Source organism: Triplophysa dalaica, chromosome 3 (genome assembly GCF_015846415.1).
Source record: "Triplophysa dalaica isolate WHDGS20190420 chromosome 3, ASM1584641v1, whole genome shotgun sequence".
In the NCBI taxonomy this organism is placed as follows: domain Eukaryota; kingdom Metazoa; phylum Chordata; class Actinopteri; order Cypriniformes; family Nemacheilidae; genus Triplophysa; species Triplophysa dalaica.
The window spans coordinates 3,841,008-3,865,324 of record NC_079544.1 but is presented as its reverse complement, the minus strand read 5'-3'; the positions used below and the strand labels follow the sequence as shown (position 1 = coordinate 3,865,324).

At 34.3% G+C, this 24,317-nt stretch overlaps 1 pseudogene; it reads right to left on the bottom strand.

Annotated features, from left to right (window-relative positions):
• Positions 1 to 21,458: 21,458 nt before the first annotated feature.
• On the bottom strand, positions 21,459 to 21,962 carry LOC130416112 (Ig kappa chain V-VI region NQ2-48.2.2-like; annotated as a pseudogene).
• Between the last annotated feature and the right edge of the window lie 2,355 nt (positions 21,963 to 24,317).

The following is a 24,317-nucleotide window of genomic DNA, read 5'->3' as shown; positions in this document are numbered from 1 at the left end:
TGATTAGGAACAAAGTTATTGTCACAAAATAAAGTAATTCTACACATTTTTCATTTGATCTACTGTGATTTTCATGTTGAAATATTGGAGGGGTTGTAACTGATGGATTTGAATATTGGGGGGGTTACCTCCCCCCCACCCGCCCCCCATAAACTACGCCCCTGGTCTTCATCATCAACATGCATTAAGAAAATCCTGTGAAAAGGGTAATTTTGTGGCAGATGGGGCGCCAGAAAATTTCTGTAAAGATACTTAAGAAATCTGTAAACAACTTTGTAGCTTAAAACTTCATGGCAAAGTGATTTTCCACAATTCTTAGCTGTGTGTGAAATCACTTCATTCCACTTATAAAAATATTTCTGTAAATTTAAGTTTTGAACTGTAAACCGTTTTTTTCCGTATTTTTACAGAATTTCAGCTAATTTCACAGTTGCCGGTTGTTCTTTTTTCCATACTTCAGAATTTCACAGTTTTTTACAGTCTGAAATAAGAATCGTTTACTTTATTCATCTTAAATTTTTTGCCTGTTTATTTGATTTATGTTAAGATTTTTTTATATTGTATGATTAATTTGTTTGTCTTATATGTTCACATGTGTCTCTCTGTGTCATTGTGTAGCTACAGGTCATGAACCGTATGAATCTCATAAATCAGGTGATCTGTCATTACACGTCAATATATATATATAAAGGAGTGAATGTATTATTACTGATGTCTACTGTACTTGAATGAGTTGAATTTTATACACAACCACACAGAGATGTTATTTATCATTATTATGTGTTATAGATTGTGGGTTTGATGTGGTTTGAGATCAAAGTGGAAAACGAATTTTAGTTTTTGTACAGCGTCACATAGACTTTGTATCACTGGGCTCCAACTCTCAGAGCACAGTAATATAGAGCTGAATCTGACAGAGTCACAGTGTTAATAGTGAGTTCAGTAGTTGTGTATGTTGTAGTCGAACTAAACCGACGATCAGAAGGGTTCCCACCACCACCAGCCGATCGAGCAGGTTTATATAATAAATACTGAAGTTCTCTGTTTGGATATTGTCTGAACCAGTAAAGATAAACATAACTGCTGCTGGTGTCGTATGAGCAGCTCAAGGTCACAGTCTCCTGTTCTTTCTTTATGATTATTGTTTCTTTATTTGGGCCGATTTGATCTGCAGTCATCACGCCTAAAACAAACACACAAGAACATTCAACTTGAAAACAATCATGAATTTATATTATTGTAACCTGAATTAAATCCTGCATGTTTTTATAACTATTGTCATCAAACAGTACTTATTTTACCTGAAATGATGATGTAGATGAGAAGCAGTTGTGTGTTCATTTTTGTGAAGTCAGATCAGTTGTGTGTTGATGTTGTGTGTGATGTGATGTGAGCTGTAGATTTGTATTACTGTCAGTCTCTACACCTCACACATAAAGTCACATGACACTTCCTGCTGTCTGTCAGATGATCCTGTGACTCTTCTTCTATTCATATTTTGATTTAACATGATTTTAACAGTTCTGTAGTTTACATCAAAGGTTTTGTAACAATGTTCATGATTATTCAGGAAATCACTAAATTATTTTTATACTGGATGCTTTTATCTAAAGTACAAACATAATGAATAACAGAGATCCAACAACATTTTCAGAATGCCCTGGAATGCCTTTATACTGTATATATCCACTATGGTAATGGACCGATTGTGATTGAGACAACGTGGTGTTGTATTTATTTTTTAACATGCAGAAATTTAGGACGACATTTTCTTACTCAATTTGCAAAGACATTAAAAAATTTAACTGTTGAAACAAATTCAATACTTTTTACTCACTCATTTTTTTGTCACCAGCTGGTGGGGCAAAAAATGGGGTATGCTGTATATGCGGTGCATAGGATCGCCGCACGAGGGGGGGGGCATTGTGCCAAAATATTATTCAAAGTTAAAATGTCATAAATAGAAAATAAAACCAAAAAAATATTTAAAACGTTTCAGTTTTACTTTTGTCTAGCATTTTGAACGAGTTCAACAAAATATTTTATTTAATCAAGATATTATGTCAACCACTCACTCTGTGAAGGTAACATCACCAAATGGATCAAGCAAGAAATCGTCTTGAGTACCTAAAGGTTGTTAGAGCTGTTAAGTCTCCCACCAATGCGCATTTAAGGTTGTCAGGCTCTCCATTAAACGTCAAAATGCGTCTTCCCCATATGACACGTTCCCCATAGGCCTGTGTTCTTCATACGACACGTGCAGACACTTCTTCTGCAAACAGCGCGCAGCACATCCCACAGATTGTGTGAGGACATTGAATGAATGATGAATGACAACATTGATAACAACAACAACTCCCATTTTATATTTTTATTTTCCAAGTCATTTTAGGTACAATGTATCAATACTTTAATGCAAAATTTAATTTAAATGAAACAACACTTTTAATTTAGAACAGCTCTGTCTCACTGTATGCTGATTGTTAAATCTCACTTTTTTGATGGTAAAATTAGTTAAATAACAGACATTAAATAATAACAAATGAATAGTACACAAGTTTGAATAAAAGCACTATAACAGGAAAACTGTTTGTGAAAAGAAGGTTAATGTGTGATACAGACATAATGTTGTGTGTGAGGTTTTTGTACAGTGTTGTTGTGTTTTGTGTCACTGTGGGCCTCAGGGCGCAGTAATACAGAGCAGAATCTGATAGAGACACAGAGGAGATCTTCAGATACACATGATTTTCTTTCTCTTTGGTGATGACAGCAGTGAATCTGGCATCTATATCAGATTTCTGAGTTTTCACACTGTCTGGAATGAGCACGAGGAATTCAGGAGCTGATCTTGGATACTGACGGTACCAAAGTAAAGACCACGCAGAGGCAGAGGAATAACTGCAGAATAATGAAACATCTGAACCATCTTCAGCAAAATCCTCTGTTCTGTTTGCTGTTATAGTATCTCCATTAATGACTCCAGCTGTAAAAGAAAAACAATATCTCAGTATTTCGATTATTGTTTTAAAAAATGCCAACATTGTTTATTTAATTTCATTTTTTTACAAAATAACTTACATAAAAAGGCGATGAGCAGAATAGCTGGATAGAGTTTCATTGTGCACATGTTCACAGAGATCTGAGCTTCAATCCTATGATGTTTCTCTTTCAGCTTCAAAACAAGATCTTCTTTGAGCTCCTCCTTCCTCAACCACCTGCAAATACAAATCCATCAAAATATAATTTTGTCAGTGTCACTTTAAATAAACATTTTTAGTTAAAGCTGTTATAAATGAAAGTCATCAAGTCTTTTATAAAATAGTTATTTATATAAAATTGAAATCATTTAACTGTTTAGTCCATATCACATCAAATCCAAAGTAAATGCTGATTTATTTTTTACCAGCGTTGGGTCAAAAATGAGATAAACCCCAACAGTCACTTATGTTTACCCACATAATCTGAAAGCTTAGTTAATAAGATTTCTATTGATGTGAGAGTTGTTAGAATAGGACAATAAATGTGGCTGAGATATAACCGTTTAAAACTCAGGAATAAAAAATCAGGGGAACTGTGGCAGGCCATGCACTCACAAAAATAAAGTTTTTATTTAAGGTAGGAAATTGACAAAATATCTTAATCGAACATGATTTTTACTTAATATCAAAGTAATATAGAGCTGAATCTGACAGAGTCACATCATTAATATTGATGTCAGTGGATGTGTCTGATGCTGTTGCTTTAAACCGTTGATCTGAAGTATCTTCAGTACTATATGATCGAGCACCTTTATACGCTAAATACAGAAGTTCACTGTGAAAAAACTTTCTGTACCAATAAAGTCGAACATCATTGCTGGTTGAACTATATGAACAGCTCAGTTTTATATTTTCTTTCTCTTTTACAGTGATTGTTGAACCCTTTATCTGGCTCGATTTTTGTTACCAGTCACCAAACCTGTGAACAATAAACCCAAAATCATACAATTCAATTGAGCAAAGTTGGAAAAAATGAATAATATTTCAACAACAGAACATAATCCATGAAATGTTTAGATTTTTAAATCTTTGATTCTATAAACAATATACCTGTAGTCATAATAAGAATCATTAAACAGCATTCATTTATGATAAATAAGAGTCTTTCAGATCTGTGTTTATGTATCATACACTGCTGATCAAATATAAAGACACATATCAACTTCCTGTTCTGCAGCTATTGGTCATCTTGAGTGTCAAACTGATCACAAGCGATTGAAGTGTTGTCATGTAGCTGGTAAAAAAATGTAGGGTTTAAATGGTACTTTTGTACGGTGAAATGTCTCCACCTAGTGCTAAAATATGATTATTGAGGATCTGAGATGTAAGAAGTTTTGAATCATAAACTTAATACTTCAAGCTCTTCTGTTGTGGTGACATTAAGATATTATTCCCCTAGGTTTTTACATTTAATATATTTTATATAAAAAAAGATATATATTAACTTTATTTGTTTTTATAAAATTCCAATTTATTTTAAATAATCAAATATACAGTATAGAAATTGTTTGTACGTTTATTCTTTTCAAAGAAAATCATGCCGTCACATGTATTTTGTTTTGTTTTGCCTCATCTCACCCTCAGTCATGTTTTTGTTCAGTGTTGTTGTGTTTTGTGTCACTGTGGGCTGCAGGGCGCAGTAATACAGAGCAGAGTCTGTGACTTTAACAGAAGAGATCTTCAGATCAACACTCTTCTCTTTGTTTCTGTGTTTGATGGAGATTCCAGAAACTGGAGGAATAGCTTCAGTTATGACTCCGTTATAATCCAGTATAAGAAACTGTGGTGGTGAAGCAGCATGTTGACGATACCAGTGAAGACCGCGAACAGAACCAGTGTATTTACAAGACAGATTCACATTCTCAGATTCAGTAGCAAACATTACATCTCTGTACGGACTGATGACTTCTTTAGCTCTGTAACCTACAACAAAAGATTATATGAGTATAGTTCAAATAAGAGTATAGTGATATAATGATGTATGAAATATTTACCTTCAGTTACAGTCAATAATAGAAGAACACAAGTATACATGACAGAGGAGATTCAGACACACTTGTCTCAGACAATTTCAGTGATCAACATTACAGATCTTTGTGTTTCACAGGTCTGTGTTAAGCTCCACCTCTTGACATAGTCTGATGACATTCTCAGATGACAGATGCAAATGTACAATTAAACAAAAACATACAGCTGGCCACATTTACATTTACTCATTAGGCAGACAATTTTATTCAAACGACTTACAAATGAGTCAAACTAACGAAGTACAAATACAGCTGCTTCAGAGACTCCAGTTCGCCAGCAAAGAAGTCTACCGCTGGTTTTCTAACATGGATTCCATGTCCATTGCACATACGATTACACCCACACCTGGAACTCATTACCATGGCTTTATAATTCCAGGCTGCGTTCAAAATTTACAACTTCTATTCTATGTAGTAGGCGAAAATGAGTTATGAAAAGTGTGTCCGAAACCAAAGTATGCAAAAAACAGTGGGCGTGAAATACCCAAATGGTTTACTACTTCGGCCAAGATTCTTGAGGGTGGATTGGATGGACACTTGTCTATCCCTTGATGTCACGTGAGCAGAGCAACGGTCAAATTTCAATAGCAAATCAAACAAACATAGCATTAAACTTTAAGGCGGACTTCCATTTTTAATATAAGGGCCAATAAATTAATTTCTTGTGAATAAATTGTGTTTTTATAAACGCTCACGTATAGGTTGTTGTTAAAACGTCATAGTTCTAAAAGCATATGGGTCACATGACTATAAAACATAGCGGGCACAGTATGACTGAAATATATTAATACTACACCCCCTCACACTACATAGAACGTACTGTTTTAACAGCCGATAAGTAGGTACTGTCACAGTATGCGATTTTGTACGCAGCCCAAGGGAGTAATCTTAGACACTACCTGCGTTCCAACTGGGATATATCGCCCTCTGAAGGGCCCTTCGGAGTGACAACGATCATGGCCGCCATACTGAAGGGTCGTTCCAAACCGAAGTGCTCATAACCGGCCACTTCAAAGAGGATTTCGAAGGGAACGTCTGATTGTCACTTCAGGCTCCCATGATTCTTTGTGTGGTGACATCGCCTCCTTATGGGCGCGGGATGATGATGCAGATGGGCAAGTCAAGAAACAGTTGGTCTGTCACCTACACACTTTAACCCTTCAAAGCTCTCACTCCAGAGGGTAAACCATTGGCATAGGATGAGCCCTTCGAACAATATAAGGTGTGTGATTTTATATGGTGCTGGTGAGGAGGGAGATTGGTGGCAGGTGTGTGATGGCTGACTTGATGCGATGAGGAGGATTATTGAATATAAGGTCTAAATTGTGAACATGCTGGGTACAAATACAGATCATGACACATAATGACTTGTACAGCAGTAGTCACTGAACTCTTTTTTATGAACCTTCAGCAGGTGTTACTGTATCCTGTCTTATACAAAGCTTTGTGGTTGACATACAGAACAGGTGTGGTTTGATTTTACTTGATTAAAAACTGTTCAAAGCAATAATTGTGTGTCAGTTTTTGTAAAGACTTTCAGGCTTTTTGTATCACTGGGCTACAACTCTCAGAGCACAGTAATATAGAGCTGAATCTGACAGAGACACACTCTTAATAATGAGTTCAGTGGATGATTCAGATGTTTCTGACTGAAAATGTTTGTCTGGTATATCCTCATAACTACTCGATGCTAGTGCTCGAGCACCTTTATACAGTAAATACTGAGGTTCTCTGTTAGGATTCTGTCTGTACCAGTAAAGATAAACACCACGGCTAGTTGTTTCATACGTGCAGCTCAGTGTCACAGAATCTCCTTCACTTTTCATTATTTTGGTGTCTTTTGGAACAATGCTGTCAGAAAATACACCTGCAAATAGAAGAGCAAATAAACAACTTTAAAATATATATATTGTGAATGTTTAACAGTTGATGTATGTTATGGTTAGAAAAAGTTCAACATATCTGAGTTATATAGTTTTTGTATGTACTTTACCTGTCACTGTTATGAGAATCAGTAGGATACATCTCCCCATGTTTACTAATAAAACAGCTTAAGGATAAATATATGAATTCAGTAGAGAAATTGCTGGTTTGTGACATTAAAGACTCAATGAAGCGCATTGGAATGTGTTGCATTAATTCAAGTGTTGACGTAATTTCAACTTAAAAAATAAGACAGAGCGAGACATATTGAGTGGCCCCTCCCCCTTTAAAATAACCAATAACGTTTGATTTACGTCAGTCTGGCAAAGAAGTTTCATTTGGCCTGATGATAGTCACAGTTATATGAGTCTGATGGAAAGAACAGACTTTTCAGGAAGGTCAGTGATATCACTGATGTGTTCTTTAAAGCTTGAGATTTATGTTGGTGTGTAACACTGGTGTTTGTCTTCTCCTGTATTCTTCAAGGCTTTTGTCTAATGTCTGATGTCTAATCTCTTCCATGGAGCCTCATTAAACCTTTGTGTAGACTTATGCATTTCATTTTTATCAGCAAATTTGCGTCACATATGATAGATCCACTCTGTGATATCATGTCTCTTAACTGGAGCACACTTACAAACCGCACGTGTTAATGACGCGAAATTACACTTCATGAACATGTGTTCAGTGTGTAAAACATTCATATGTCCTATCTTGTGAACTATGCGTGATTCACAATGAAGGACATAATAAATGTGTGAACAAGAGGCTGATTTCATGCGCGCTAAAGATCATTTGATTGGGCAAGAACAAGAGGCTGGAGTTCTTGGAAAGTTAGAGCAAACATATTTTTAATAAAAGGAAACACTTTCATATTGATTTAACTTGGGCCTCAAGACATCCTCTCCTCCTCTTGGTTCACTTCTATGACTATGATGTATTCAGTGTTTTATCAGGAACATGTAAGTCACACAAAAAATAGTGTAGACATACATGCAAATAAATATAAGATCGGCTTTAAATGAAAGTGTCTTTTAAATGTAAACAATATTTTCCAATCCAAATAAAGCATTAAGAACACAAGCATACGTGATAAGCTTCTGATTTAACAGACAGTCTGTAATTGTAACTTCACATTAATAGAGTCTAAAGCATAAATAGCTGATGTGTAGTATTACTGTTGGCGCTGCTGAACTCTGGAACTCTTCATCAACAAATGATCATGAATGAGCCTTAAGCATTTGATGTTAAAACAACAAAGTAACTTGCTTTTAGTGAGTTTGCAGATGCATTATTATTATTATTATTATTATTCACCTCAGATAAACTTTCAGCAGGTGTTACTGTATCCTGTCTTACACAAAGCTTTGTGGTTAACATGCAGAACAGCTGTGGTTTGATTTTACTTGATTAAAAACTGTTCAAAGCAATAATGTTGTGTGTGAGTTTTTGTAAAGACTTTCAGGCTTTTTGTATCACTGGGCTCCAACTCTCAGAGCACAGTAATATACAGCTGAATCTGACAGAGTCACACTCTTAATAATGAGTTCAGTGGATGTGTCTGATGTCTTTGACTGAAACCGATCATCTGGCATGTGCTGTTCTGAGCTACGTGATCGAGCACCTTTGAGCAGTAAATACTGAGGTTCTGTGTTAGGAGACTGTCTGTACCAGTAAAGCCAAACATTATTGCTGACTGTTTCATATGTGCAGCTCAATGTCACAGAATCTCCTTCATTTCTGATTATATTTGCGTCTCCTTCTGGTCCAATTTCATCTGCGAATGAACCTGAAATGAAATGTATTATATTTTAAAATGGAATCTAGAATTGTTTGAATAAATAATGCATTCCAGTTCTTTACTTTAAGATATGAAATATCAAATATTAAATGCTTTTGCAGTAAAATGTGCATTTGATAGTTTGTTCTCCTATACTTGGTAAAAATGAAAGTATATTTACTTGAAACTGCAGTGAAAATCATGAGGAGAGTCATCTGTGTCTCCATCGTGACCATCCAGACAAGAGTGCAGTTTGTACATATACTGTAAAATAAAACAAATGTCTTACAACGGATGTGGATTCACTCTAGATTGAGAGATGAGGTGTGTAGTGTTTTATTGAGGTGAGTAAAGATATGTAGGTGGGTGTGGTTAATAAAATGTTCACTCAACACTTTAAACTGATGTCATTAACATGTTTTGTTTAATATGCAACTTCATAAGACGTAAACAACTCAGATCCAGAAGAACACAAGATTTGTGAAAGTTAAAAAAATAGAAAACCTTAAATACGGTTTGAGGAGATTCAAGAGTAAAAATTAAAAAAATAATTTCAGACATGCTGACATGATTCTGGATCATTCATATTTGGGCTGCGTTAACGTTTTCATTTCATGCAATTTTTCCAACTCAATTCAGATGTACAGCTTCCATTATACATTGCACGGTCGCCCACTATTAGCAGAACCTTTGCAATGAGTTCAAATGAACAGCAGAAGCCTTTAATCACATGAATATGTGACTTATGTTGTGATTATTAACATAGCAGGTTTGTTTTTATATTCTTTGTATTTCATGCATGCTGTTTACGGTAAACTTGGAACATTACAATGTTTTATCTCAGTAAGCCTTCCAGGTTTATATCGTGTTGAGGCGATTATTTAAACGAAGAAGAAAAGCTCAGTTTACAAAAAATCGGATACATTTTGCCACCAGGCGTGAGGAGAGAAAAGTTATTACTTTTGTGTATTTGCAGAATGTGAAACAAACTTTCTTGCACATTTTCTCTGTTTTTTTAACTCTTGATTTTCTTTCATTTTTTCACTGCTGAGTTTATATCCGTAATTTCTCTAAAATGCACTTTATCTGTCTTTGAATGTAGTTGAAAGTGTATTTTAAATGTCATAATATCACAGCATATTTAGGAGAAATCATTGAGATTGTTTTTAGTTGAAAAACAGGGAAGTTGCAAGTTTGATATGTGTTTTTCTTAAATCTGTGTGCTTATCAATTATATATCATGGCATGATGTTGTGTGCATTATATGCAGTCTAACAGTACAGCAAAAAATAAACAGATGTTTCCCCCTAGTGGTAGATATGTGTAATGTGTTGTTTTTTTTTATTTTATTTAAAAGAGGATGAATAAAAATCTAACTATATGCATAAACATAATCAGCATACTCAATATAATTTAAAATAGATGAGAAAACAGATGAGTTGAAAGGGTGAGAAAATGTTGGGACTGCATTTTAATAGCAGTTTTAATTCAGTAAAAACATAAAAACACAGGTTGACATGTACTTTTGATTAATTCAGGACATTATGTGTTAAATGTTTTAAGAATACATTACTTTTAGATCAAGTTAGTTCACACAGTGTTTTTGTATGAGTGTTGAGTGTGTTTCAGTGACTGTGGGCCTCAGAGCGCAGTAATACACAGCAGAGTCACTCACATCTACATCCTGAATTATCAGAGGAAAAGATTTTGAAATTGTGTTGAGATCTGCGTTAAATCTCTCCTTGAACTCTTTGTCCGTGTCATATCTGTTAAGCATGTATTTTGGGAATTCATTCACTCTTTGTTGATACCAGAAGAGAGTCGGGGATGGATCAATGCTTTTATATGTACAAGTGATTGTTGTAGTTTGTCCTATAAAAGCAGTTTGAACTCTTTTACTTTGATCAACACTGTCCTGAGAGTTACAACCTGAAATAAAACATGAAACAACATTCATAAGGATCTTTGTTCATAGAGTTAAAGCAGAAGTATATTAACCGCAGAAATATTTGTGCATGTTAAAGAGATACTTAAATGTAAATGATGAATGTTCTTACCAAAGTCATGAGACGTGAAGAAAAGAGCAATAATCATCCACTTTGTCATTGTTGATGTGAGTTAAAGAGAGAGATCATCTGATGTGATGTGTGGCTTTAATCATTTGTCTTGATATTCTCTTGTCTCAGTCTCAAAATGTGTCTCAAAATTTAAGAGATGTTTCTCTCTAGTGGTGGAGATGTGGTACAACCTTTAAAATCCTTTGTGATATTTGATATTTGGTGATTTAAAGCACAGAGGACCTTTGACAGATCATTCATGCTGACATTACTGTGTAACAAAGTTACTGTACATTCATCTACATCTTTAATACACTAAAACATATTTCATTTATTTGAATATAAATGAGATGACAGATGAGTTTACATGTGAGTTTTAGTTAAAGCTAAAACTTTAACTTTAACATGATTGCACAGTAAAAGCTAATATGACTTAACTAATTTAAAAAACTTTAGGTTCTTTCTGTTTGGTATATAAGATGCTTTACATGTTTCCAGACTTGTAATATTCACACAGTGTTTTTGTATGAGTGTTGATGTGTTTCAGTGACTGTGGGCCTCAGAGCGCAGTAATACACAGCAGAGTCACTCACATCTACATCCTGAATTATCAATGGAACAGTTTTTGCTGTGGTGTTTATTGTTGCGTTAAATCTCTTCTGATATTCAGGCTCAGTTGTTCCTTTACCAATTGTAAATTCACTCAGAATGAATGTTGGTGATGTGTTCGGCAGCTGTTTGAACCAGAAAAGATATGGAGATAGATCAGAGGTAGAATAACTGCACTTCAGAGTAACTTGATGTCCTTCATTTGCAGTCATTTCTCTTGGAGTCTGTTCAACACTGTCCTTTCCCTCACATGCTGAAATAAAGATACATTATACATTAATCTTTCTCAATCAGATATAGTGTCAATAATAAAACAATATCCTTACCAAAATAATGTGCTGTGAAGATAAGAGTACTAATCACTAGTTTTACCATCATCTCTTACACTTCACTGATACACAATAAAACTGTTTTCTTCTAATGAGAGTCTGTGTGTTAGAATTTTTTTCTCATTGTGTTGGCAGATTCTCATATCACAGAGACTTATATTTGAGAAATGATGCCCCCTAGAGGTGAAAAACTTTAAATAGTTAAAAAAATACAGAAAAAAACTTATAATCAACTTAGAATGACAATGCGGTCACATACAACAGCCTTTTAATTCTTTCAGAATGAAACGTTTTGATGATTTTCTAATGTTAAGTATAAAAAAGAAAAGGCTGAGGTGATGATGAGGCAATTTTATTCCCTCATCATGCCAGAATATTACTGTAAAAATTACAACAACTTTGCAGTTAAAAACTTCATATCAGAGTCTTGTATTTTCTACAATACTTGGCTGTGTGTGAACTTATTTAATTTGAGTGCAGTAGAAAGATTGTTTCTTAACATAAAATTAAAATACGTACTGTCTACAAATTAACAATAAAATCTGCAGAATCCAAAAAAATGTATTTCCACAATCCAATGGTAATATACAATGTAAAACAGAACATGAACTCCTCTCCATCTATCAGTCCGCTGTCAGTCCTATTTAAAAAAGAAATGCCTGTTTTTATGTTCAATCCATTTGCAGTGAAAAACATTTTACGCACAGTTTTTCTCATTTGATTATTCGGTTCCACACGGAAATCAGAATACTGAAGACGATCGCCATTTCTGGTTCACAAGACTTTGAAATGTAAACTAAAAAAACGTATTGTACCCAATGGAGAAGTTTGTTTTGGAATCAAAAACACTAAAAACACATAAATACACACACACACACACACACATAATAAACACAACATCACATCTCAAAATCAAACAAAAAACCCTGTACAAATAATAAAAAACACATACCAAGTCATGAACATCACTAACTCATTATTTAACAGTTTGACTGAAATACTTTTTTAATGATTGTATTGGATTTCTGTCCCATCTTCCAGAAGGTTTCAATACATATTGTTCATTACATGCGATGAATCAACTTCAAATCTGAATACAGAGTGTTTCCTTAAGAACCCACTACAGTGACTTAAAGGACTAAATGGTTTATCATGTGTGAAGTCATCATTATAGTGACCCGTGTTTGCTTTAGTTGGGTTCTTCACTCTTGAGCATTTATATGTTTTGTGCAGCCGTTTTTGTGTTTGTTTAAAACATGCTTGTCACAGCAGTGACAGTAGATATGTGATCAGATGATGTGCTCTGTTTGTGTCAATCAGTATTCGAATAAAGTGGCACGCTCTTAACTAAGTTTGTTTATGTGCTTTGCCTTAAATCCCTGCTTCTTTGAAGATATGTCGACATTATTTTTTTTAAGTACATAATGTACTTTAACAGCTCACAACATCTTTAACAGACTTTTCACATATAAACATCAACAATCAGCCTGCTAAACTCAACAGTGGTAACCATCAAATGAAACGCTACATGCTGGGTACCATTAGAGAACAAACTCATCCATGACTCCCAGCATGCATTGTGGCGTGAAGCTTTTCATTTGATTGTCACCACAGTTGAGATTAACATTTTAACATTTTTCTGATGTCTCTGTGTATTTAATCTATGCTGAAGTTTGGTTTGCATGATGTTTTAAAATCTTTTAGGACATATTTCTCAGTTAAAAAGTCATGATCCAGTATAATCTGTAGCATCCACAAGCAGAAGAAAACTCTGAAAATCAGTAAGCACAGATTGAAAACATATCAGTAGATGATGCCTGTATCTTCAATAACCAAAAGATTTTACATGACACTTTATAAAAGCCTTTTCCGTTGTAAGATATTTACACATTTACAACAATTAAAGGTAAAAGAAGACCTAAACTAACATCAAACTAACAGTCAAGAGCTCCACTAATACAAACACTGATAACCATCATGAAAAACTACAGAATTTCACTGTAATTTTACGGGCATTTTTTTATGTGAAATTAGATTAATTAGATTAATTTATTTAATTAATCTTAAATTACTTGCCTGTTAATTCATTTATGTTAAGAACATTGTATGATTTATTTGTTTGTCTTATATGTTCACATGTGTCTCTCTGTGTCAGTGTGTAGCTACAGGTCATGAACCGTATGAATCTCATAAATCAGGTGATCTGTCATTACACGTCAATATATGTTGATGTCACCTGAAAATAGTGAATTACTGATATCTACTGTACTTGAATGAATGAATTTTATACACAAACACACACAGGTGTTGTGTTATCATTATTATGTGTTATAGATTGTGGGTTTGATATGGTTTGAGGTCAAAGTGAAAAATACATTTCAGTTTTTGTACAGCGTCACATAGACTTTGTATCACTGGGCTCCAGAGCACAGTAATATAGAGCTGAATCTGACAGAGTCACAGTGTTAATAGTGAGTTCAGTAGTTGTGTATGTTGTAGTCGAACTAAACCGACGATCAGAAGGGTTTCCAACAGCACTTGCCGATCGTGCAGGTTTATATAATAAATACTGAAGTTCTCTGTCTGGATATTGTCTGTACCAGTAAAGCCAAACATAATCATTGCTGGTGTCATATGAACAGCTGAAGGTCACAGTCTCCTGTTCTTTCTTTATAATTATTGATTCTTTATTTGGACCGATCTGGTCTGCAGTCATCACACCTAAAACAAACAAACAAACAAGAATGTTTAACTTGAACACAATTATAAAATTATATTATTTTTATATGAATTATATTATTATTTTGTATGTATTGTCAGTATACAGTACACATTTTACCTGAAATGATGATGAAGATGAGAAGGAGGTGTGTGTTCATGTTTATGAAGTCAGATCAGTTGTTTGTTGATGTTGTGTGTGATTTGAGCTGTAGATTTGTGTTGCTGTCAGTCTCTACACTTCACACATAAAGTCACATGACACTTCCTGCTCTCTGCCAGACGATTCTGGGACTCTTCTTCTATTAATATTTTGATTTAACATGATTTTAACAGTCCTGTAGTTTACATTAAAACAATGTTTATGATTAACATATTTATGATTCTTCAGGAAATCACACTTAATTATATTAATGCTTGTGGAAGCTTTTATCTAAATAAGAGAGATCCAACAACATTAACACATTTTCAAAATTAACAGGAATGCCTACACATATACAGTATATCCACTATGGTAAAGGACCAATTTTTACTCTCAGATATCAGTAAATGCAGATTGTTTTTACAACGTTGTATTTGGAACTTTATTGAATACAATACTTACAAATTTTTTATTTATATTCACAATTTAAAAACTCCAGAGGACCAAAGTGCTTCACAGAAAGACGATGATCAACGTTTTATAACACACAGCACAAAAAAATTCAATCAATAAAAACACAATAATACTCAAACAGTAAATCAGGGAATATTAAATGCCAGAGAAAAAAATAAGTCTTAAGAGTGGACTTGAAAATAGATAGAGACAGAGTAGTTCTAATATATACCGGGAGGCTATTCCATAGTTCGGGTCCAGCGACATAAAAGCACGGTCCCCTCTTTTTAGTCTTGGCCTTGGAACTCGCATCAAATGCAGAATTTTTTGATCTGAGGAACCTAGAGGAGGTGTAAGGCTTCAACAGATCGGTTAAATGCTGAGACTCTTGTGAAGACTCTTAAAGACAAACATTAGAATTTTAAAACCAATTCTATATTTAACTGGCAGCCAGTGAAGTGAGATCAAAACAAGTGTGATTCTCTCGGCTTTGTGCTTACCAGTTAAAAGCTGAGCCGCTGCGTTTTGGACTAACTGCAAACAAAAAATAAGATTATGGCACAAAATACAAAGAATTGCTGTAGTCGAATCACAATGTTACAAATGCATGTGTGGCTATTTCAAGCTTCTTTAAAGATAAAAAAACGTTATTTTTGAAAGAAGACGAATGTGATGGAAACCGGACTTAACGACAGTAATTCTCTGCTTGTCAAATTTAAGGTTATTATCAAACCAAACATCCAAGTCCCTGACACAAGTGGTGCGGAACGGTGACAGAGATATAGTTTCGAAAACGCATACACATTTTTAATTTGGACGAAACGATAAACTCAGTTTTAAATGAAATTGAGGCGTAAACAATGGCCTACAAACCAAAGTTTCAGTTCTTCCAGACAGTCAAATATAGGCTTTAAGGCATGCTTATTATTACGCTTAAGAGGGATATAAATGTGGTTGTCATTTGCATATAGATGAAAAGAGATACCATATTTGTTAAAAATAGACCCTAACGGAATTATATAATGCGAGAACAGTACCGGACCAAGAATCGAGCCCTGAGGTACACCAGACCGTAAGGGTACCTCAGAGGATGAATGTTGCCCAATATTGACAACAAACCTATGATCAGTAAGATACTACCTAAACCACTGTAATACCCTGTCCCTTAGACCAAAACATGCTTCAAGACGTGATGGACGAATACCATGGTTGAGTAGATCAAAGGCAGAACTAAGGTCTAACAAAACCAAAGCCATAAATTGGCCAGAATCCAGTCACTGTAGTCAATTTTTTTTATCATTAACGACTCTTAAAAGGGCTGACTCTGCTGTGTCAGGATATAAAACCAGACTGAATTTTTCATGAACAGAGTTAAGAAGCAGGTAAGATTGAAGTTGGTTTAAAACAACTTTTTCAAAGGTTTTGATGAAAATGGCAAATTTGAGACGGGGCGAAAATAAGCCAATACAGAGTCCATACTTGATTATTTAAAATGTGGTCGTAGTGTGGCCAGTTTGAGGTCATAGGGGTCTGACCCAGTTTGGATACGTTTGTTTACAACGGAAAATAAATTAGGTTCAACTGTACCTATAACTTCCCCAAGGAAACGTGCTGGAATGACATATTGGGGACATATTGTGAGTTTCAGGCTAGACATAGATGAGAAGTGTTTAAGTTTACAGACTTGAAGGCAGACCAAGTGGAAGCAGAGTATTGAACATCAATCAAATGATATGATGACACTGGCATTGTAGATATAATTTGAGAACAATTTGAGATTAAAATGCTAACAATTTTCTTTTACATTTTCTTGTTAATTTTTGTCGTGCAAATGTACTACTGTGTGTTAGAGTAAATATGTGTGTGTGTATCTGTAGGTGGTCTGCAGTGGAATGACTGTATCTTCTGTTACTTCTCTCTTCAACTCGAGATGCTGAAAGAGACTTCAGTCCTCATGTGACCCTGAAGAGGACAAGCGGATTAAAGATTATTTTATGGACATACCATATTTTATAATATTACAGCACCAAGTGATGAACTGTACATAAAAGTGTAAGATTGTTTGTTTTGGATTCGTATTGTCATAAGACTGATTGTTTTTGTGTGAGTGTTGAGTGTGTTTCAGTGACTGTGGGCTTCAGAGCGCAGTAATACACAGCAGAGTCACTCACATGAACATCATGAATGATCAGAGGAACTGAATCTGGCTTCACTTCAGACTGAAATCTCTCCTGAAACTCAGTGCCATTATCTCCTGCTGCATATGTGTTTCTTCTCAGGATGTATTTAGGAAAGTCATTTACTCTCTGAATGTACCAGAAGAGCTCTGGCTGAGCTGAAGCTGTTTTGTATTTACAGTGTAAAGTTACTGATTCTTCAGATTCAGAGATTTGTTTGTCTGGCTGATCAACTTTCTCTTCTCCACGACACTCTGAAGAAAGACAGAAATACATTTATAACCCATAATGATGATATGAAACCTGAAGTACATCAGAAATAATAGACTTGCTCTACTTACCATAACAAATCAAAACCAAATTCACCAAGATCATCAGGATCTTCATTCTATGTGCTGACTGAAACATGAAGAACAAATAAATCATCCAGTGAGTTGAGATATGTTTAGTATTGAGTGAGTTTAATATAACAAATGAGAGAGAAAATAGAAGGAGGAGTTTGTGTCACCAGTGTGTGTGAACTGCGCCCTCTTCAGGATTTTATTTGAAGTCCTGATGCTCCACATAAAAGCTCCTTATCCCTGTTACCTGGTGTGTTCGCCTGCTTGTATGCACACGTGCTTGTGTACGTGTATGACATAAAAGTGTTTCCGTCTGTAAGGTTATTTAACATTTGTCACTGTGCATATCTCCACTGATTTGAAATGTTAATAAATGTAATTAAACAACTGAATCAATATATTTGACATTGTTGACTTGTGTTTTCTGTATTTGTGTGACATGAGATTAGCTGTAAACTCTGGAGGAGTTCATCATGTTTTCACTGTGAGAGGTGAATAAAGTTTAGTGAATATTTTGATCTTTTTCTAATCTTCACAGTAACTGTGTAACTCCAGTGAATGACAACACAACATTCACATTATTACACTTCTCCACAACATCTGACACTGAATATGAAAACAATACAAGTTTTCCTAGAGCTCAGTTGGTAAAACATTGTATTAATAAACAAACATCAGGGGTTTGATTTGCGGGGAAATGCACTGCATGTTAAAGTGTCTGTCAAATGAGTAAATTTAAATTAGAAAGGTTGTGCTTTTATGTTTTTTGTTTGAGGAGGCTATAAATGGCTTAACATATTTTTAGAATGATCAATATACCGTTTATTTCAGAATTATCCAAAATTTGGATTATACAGATTAATTTACACGCTGTTTATTTTACACGCACATAACATTATTGACAGCCACAACACTTTACAGCATTCACAGTAATGGCTGTAAAGTTGTTTACACACTCAGTCTGAAATGTATCGTTATCATTTTCTCGTATTCCTCTTCCTAAGAGTGTGTCACAAACAAATGTCAGCTTTTAAAAGCACACTGAGCTCTTCTTACATGTAGTTTATCATATGATTTACTCATAAAAGTCATACATGGAGAGATCAATACTGTCCCCTTGTGGATGACAAGTGAAATCGTTAAACACGTAAACTCTCAATACTTCACAAGGTGCTTTCAGTAGATCTGCAAATGTTTTCTAGTAGTAATCAAAATTATAAACAAAATGATATAAGCAACTAACCCACTAAAAGCTCTTTCAGTACATCCACTGTGGGTTTTAGACACATAGAGATCCTGAATTGTTAAAGAAATTGACAGTGAGGACATAAATTAGATTTGCATTAAATCTCTCAGTCAATTCCTCATCTTTGCTCTCAGACAAAAAAGAGCATATGAGAATTATTTGACACAAACGCAAGTAAATAATGATTGATATTTATTTTTAAGAGAACCATTTAAAATGATATTACACAACCAAATATCAAAGTGATATGACTCCCATTTAATATTTTTAATCCAAATCACTTCAGATCCAATGTATCAATAGTTTAAAACATATTTTTATAATTAAATGAAACAATTCTTTTAATTTAGAACAGCTCTGTCTCACTATATGCTAATTGGTATAAAGTAACTTACGTTTGTTACTGCAGTTTTCATAACACGTGGAAATGAGTAAAATGTACATAACAGAAATCAAATAATAACACATGAATAGTACAGAAGCCTGAATAAAAGTATTGTAGCAGTAAACAGTGTATCAAAAGAAGTTTTTTCTGTGTGATTCAGACATATTGTTGTGTATGAGGTTTTTGTTCAGTGTTGTTGTGTTTTGTGTCACTGTGGGCCTCATGGCACAGTAATACAGATCAGAGTCTGATAGAGAAACAGAGGAGATCTCCAGATACACACGATTGAGAAGTTTTACAGCATGTGAAGAGAGACGAAGAGCAGGTTCAGATGTGTTTGAATATTCTGTGACAGACAGTAGAATCTCTGGTTTTGTGTTGAGATTCTGTCGATACCACTGGAGAGAACTAACAGTGACACCACTAGTGATAGTGTATTTACAAGAGAGAGTCACATTTTTACCCTCAAACTCATGTTTCTCTGTAAATGACGGCTCTATTGTTTCAGCAAATGAAGTTCCTGTGAAAAAAAGAAAGAGTAACATATCAATTGATCGAGTTTAATATTTTGTACATTTTTAATGTATGTGTTTATTTTTATTTTGAATGAAATGTTGTAATTATTATGTCTTACCAATGTAAAATTGTATTATTATCCAGGTAAAGAGAAACATGATGTGTTCAGAGATTCTGCAAATACTGAAGAAGAAAACAGCATCTGATGATTCACTCTGTCAGTCTGTGACAAAATCTTTGGGAATAAGCTCCGCCCACTGCTGACATACTTTCACTCACAATAAAAGTGGAATAGTGAAATAAAAAGAATATTTTAGCCAGTAGCATTGCAGTATATGAAAAGGTACATTACCCGTATAATGTTTGTGGTCACTTGATTAAAATACATGTCATGTTGTTTTGTAAATTCAAATTGATTTATGGCAACATATTGATTTGATTTATTACAAAACTTTGTTCAAAAATGTTTTTGAAATAGATAACGGATGACGAAAAAGACTCCAAATAAATGCCCAGAACAAACAGGAGCAACTTTAATTCAGTTTAAAAAGCCTTTCAGGGTGAAACCTCAACAATATGATACATTTTTTATAAATTCTAGAAAACGATGGCTATTTCAAATATGCTAATAGTGACAAATGTCACTATTATATTTGGGGCTGAATAGATTGTGGTTTTGATAATGTTTGTAGTACAGGTTCAATGTGTAAATATCTTTTAGGGTTCATGTTTTGTATCACTGGGCTCCAACTCTCAGAGCACAGTAATATAGAGCTGAATCTGACAGAGTCACATCATTAATATTGAGTTCAGTGGATGTGTCTGATGCTGTTGCTTTAAACCGTTGATCTGAAGTATCTTCAGCACTATATGATCGAGCACCTTTATACACTAAATACAGAAGTTCACTGTGAGAAAACTTTCTGTACCAATAAAGTCGAACAGCATTGCTGGTTGAACTATATGAACAGCTCAGTTTTATATTTTCTTTTTACTTTTACGATGATTGTAGTCCCTTTATCTGGCTCAATTTTGTCCCCAGTCACCAAACCTTTAAACAATAAACACAAAATCATACAATTTATTTAATCAAAGAAAAAAGAAAATAAAAATGGAAACATTGCAAGAACGGTTATCAATGAAACATAGTTTTAAGTTTTTAGTGAGTGATTTTTTATCATTAATTCAAAAAACAATAGGCTATACCTGTTGTCATTATAAGAATCAGTAAACAGCATTCATTCATGTTAAATAAGATGTTAAAGTTTAGTCTTTCAGTTCTGTGTTAGTGAGTCACTGCAGATCAGATATTAAGACACACATCAACTCCTATTGGTCATCATGAGTGTCAAACTGATCACAATCTGTGGAAATTTTGAAATATAGCTGGTAAAACCTGATATATTGGGGTTATGTGAAACTTCTGTATGGTGAAATGTCTCCACCTAGTGAAAAAGTTTAATATTGAGCATCTGAGATGTGAGAAGTTTTAAATCATAACCAGAATACTTCAAGCTCTTATGTTGTGGTGACATAAAGACATTCTTCCCCTATAGGTATTTACATTGAATATATCTTTTCTGAAAAAAAAAATGTTTTAATATGTCATTTATTATTTATTTATTTATTAATAAAATTTCCAATTATTTTAAATAAGCAGAAAGACATTAATCAGAAGTAATCTAAGTATAGAAGTTGACTGTCAGTCTATTATTTTTCAAAAAAGCATGCCATCAAATGTCTTTGTTTTGTTTTGCGTCATCTCACCATCAGTCATGTTTTTGTTCAGTGTTGTTGTGTTTTGTGTCACTGTGGGCTGCAGGGCGCAGTAATACAGAGCAGAGTCTGTGACTTTAACAGAAGAGATCTTCAGATCAACACTCTTCTCTTTGTTTCTGTGTTTGATGGAGATTCCAGAAACTGGAGGAATAGCTTCAGTGCTGACTCCATTATAATCCAGTATAAGAAACTGTGGTGGTGAAGCAGCATATTGACGATACCAGTGAAGACTATCAACAAAACCAGTGTATACAAGACAGAGTCACATTCTCAGATTCAGTGGCAAACATTACATCTCTGTACGGACTGATGACTTCTTTAGCTCTGTAACCTACAACAAAAGATTATATGAGTATAGTTCAAATAAGAGTATATTAATATAATGATGAAAGAATATTTTACCTTCAGTTACAGTCAATAATAGAAGAACACAAGTATACATGACAGAGGAGATTCAGACACACTTGTCTCAGACAATTTCAGTGATCAACATTACAGATCTTTGTGTTTCACAGGTCTGTATTAAGCTCCACCTCTTGACATAGTCTGATGACATTCTCAGATGACAGATGCAAATGTATAATTAAACAAAAACATACAGCTGGACACATTTACATTTAGTCATTTACAGACAATTTTATTCAAACGACTTACAAACGAGTAAAACAAACGAAGTAATTCGACCAACAGAAGCGGCAACAATACTCTAGAGCTACAAAAGCGAAGTGAATATATACAACATACTGCAAACATCTTGATCAGAACTCAAGGGTCAAAAGCTTAACTAAAGGAAACACTAAATACTTTTAAAGTTTCTTCTGGTCCTCATCTTTTTTTGGTTTTGTTTGTTAACAGAAGGTGTTAAAGGCCCCTTGAACCAGAAGTTGCGATCGTTTTTACACTTTGGTTTTTGATGCATTTCCAAGTGAAATGGATTTTTTAATGAGTAAGCGTGGCTTTTATTCAGCAATTTGATTGGATGTATAAGAACACCCGTTGCATTTTGAAATGGACTGGCAGCAGATTGACAGTTGAAGGGGAGAAGTTAATGTATACTCCACCCAAGCCGTCAAACATACTTTATTTAATGTGGGTAGTCATTAGAGAAAGGAAGTGCATTTTCAGATTTTGATTAGGAGGGCACACGAATTTTAAGAAGAGAATGACCCGCTATAATAAACTATATACGATAAATTCTTCAATACAAAAACATGTAGTGTACTTTTTTGTTTCACCGGGACTTTTAAAATCCTTTAATGCACAGCTAGCCATGGATTATCCATGATTTGCACTTTTTCATAAGATGGGTGAAATACATCAGTTAGCCTATGGTTCAAAGTATAAATTAAATGATACGCAAATATCATCCAATCAGCAAAGTAAATGTTTTAAATAGATGCTCACTCTGTTTGCAAGTGTAAAGCCGTGTGTCCACCAAGGCATTTACACCTGCGGCCGGTGTTTTCTTTTCAATTGTTTTCTACGGTAATGCCGCGCTTTAAAAAAAAGCCACCGGTTGACATTTTATTCGGTTCAGAACTGGTCCTATGCATTTTTTCCCTGATCAGCGCCAGCGTTCGACCAAGCTCTGGCCTTTTTCAGCCGCAAAAATGTGCCTCGAGTCTAAACTAAATTTACTCAATTTTAAAATTTTAAAGTAATTATTGAGCAATATTAGGTAGAACTTATCTAATATATTTAGTGTGCCATGACTCATATCTGATAAATTTAGGTACTCTTTACTTAAAAACATAGAATAAAATCTACTCAATCTAATTGAGTGAAAATTCTTGCCTCAATTTTATTGAGAAGATTCAGTAAGTTTGCATGTAGTTTACTTTGCTTCATAATATATGTAAGCAAAATGTAACTGATTTCATGGGTAATATTTACTTACCCTCAATAATCCATTTTTTCAGTGTAGAACATTGCCCTCAGTGCATTCCTACGGTTGGGGTTTCGGGGAACCATTGTGCCCACCTGCAGTACCTCTGTGCTCCCCTGGTTGAGAACCATGTTTCAAGGGCGTTTTCGCACACTACACTAGTTTTTGGTAAAGGGTTATTTTTGTTTGAATAGGGAAACGCGTATGAGATTCTTTGTCAAAACAAGAAGAAAGCTGCATCCCTTTTTCATATGGTTCTAAAAGAGTTCAGAAGGAGAGATGGTCCAACAGCCTCAGCACCGTGAAGAAAGACTTCAGCACATAAAGGTCAGTAAATAACCATATTAAACTCTTATATTCATGCATATACTAGATACCAAGTCAAGAAGCTGTACTTTCCAATGTTAAATATACAGTATGTTAAGTGAACAATGCTTTGGACAAAACAATTATTGAAATCGTTTTTTTAATCTTTTACAAAGAGATTATAGTTTTAATGACACATTTCATAATGCATTGTAGACATATACATAAAAATAAGCAGTACTCCTTTAGAATTATATAAATAAAACCAGAATGATCAGGTTATTTAAACACTTAAATAAAAAAGTCTAAATTTTTAAAGTGTTTCTATTTGTTACATGGAAAACAAGGAGGTTGAGCACAGAAGAAACAACACATAGTGCTCAAAAAAATATTTTTGCTGCCTGTTCAATTTACTTAACTTGCTTAAGTTAAATCAAAACAACTTTTGGAAAATATGGTTACAACATGATTGTTTTATGTTTAGTCATATAACTGAATCCATTCATGTTGGGACAACATAAAGGAGTTGTGTTGTGTTAACATAAAATAGTTATAATAGGGCAGAGGACTTATATTTCCCGGCATGCTTTGCGTACACTGCATTTT